Here is a 1,324-nt window from a genome sequence, read left to right as displayed (position 1 = left end):
TTCACATTGTCCCTGCAACCATTGCGCCTTGGCTTTCCTGCTATTCTTGTTTATTTCATTCCTAAGTTATTTATAGTCCAGTATTTATGTATTTGTCCGAACATATTTGAGTTTCCTTCTCTCGTCGATCAACAGAAGTGTTTATTCTGTTACCCAGGATTTCTTTGTAGTTACCCTCGCAATACCTATGTTTGTGTTTCCAACATCTGTGATTGATGTTTTTAGAGATGTCCAGTCCTCTTCGGCTGAACTGCCTAGTGTGTCATTCCTTATCTCAACATCCACATGTTTAGTGCATATTTAGGGAACTTCTAATGCTTGTCATCCCTACTTCCTTCTACACTGATCCTTCCTTGTGATCTCTTAAATTTCAGTGTGCTCCTCATCAGAAACCTAAACTACATCTGACCAATGGCACTGACGTTTGTTGAAAGGTTTCCGAGGCCAGAGTTAATTTCCACAAAAGTCTTCTTGACTGTAGGTGGTGACATGCCGTAAAATGGTGTAGCAGCGTTTAGGTTAGTGGCGCAAGATACCTTCTCAGGGATTTGCAAGACTACATTGGAATTCCGGTACCTTTTGGAAGGGGGCAGGTGACTGTGAGTTAGCGCCCCTGACAGCAATCACTTTATCAATGCTTGGCCATGCTAATAACTTCCTGTCGTCTCACAAACGCGGTGCCATGGGTGAAAAATCAACGTTAAATTGTACCCTTGATTATGGAGGATACCGAGCGGTTTAACGCACTACAGTCATGGACTGTGCGGCTGGTCCCGGCGGAGGTTCGAGTCCTCCCTCGGGCATGGGTGTGTGTGTTTGTCCTTAGGATAATTGAGGTTAAGTAGTGTGTAAGCTTAGGGACTGATGACTTTAGCAGTTAAGTCCCATAAGATTTCACACACATTTTTTGAACAATATGGAGGATAGAGGGAGAGTGACTTGTCCTCTCTGATTGTAATAGCAAAACTTCAGCCATATTATACTCCTACCCCTATAATTCCTTAAAAGAAGCTGAAAAGGAAGTTCGTCATCTGATTGGGATGTGGAGAGTCATAGGTACGACGTTTTTTATTGAGCGTAGTATTATGACGAAACTGTATGCCTGTCTTCTTATGAGACTGTGGAGGAAGGAGTTTCTCTGGTGTGGTGCTGCTTCCATGCTGTCAGGTTGTGGTGTGGTCGATAAAAAGAAGTTTGAGTCTTCATTCAGTATAGCACATGTACTCCACAAGTCAGCTCGATTAATTTTGATGGGTGCGTCTATTCCACATGACTGGTGCCAAAGCTCACATGTGCTTTCGTGTTTTGTAACGGCATGCAAAGT

The sequence above is a fragment of the Schistocerca piceifrons genome, chromosome 4 (assembly GCF_021461385.2).
Source record: "Schistocerca piceifrons isolate TAMUIC-IGC-003096 chromosome 4, iqSchPice1.1, whole genome shotgun sequence".
Classification (NCBI taxonomy): domain Eukaryota; kingdom Metazoa; phylum Arthropoda; class Insecta; order Orthoptera; family Acrididae; genus Schistocerca; species Schistocerca piceifrons.
Note: the sequence above shows the minus strand (reverse complement) of the source record.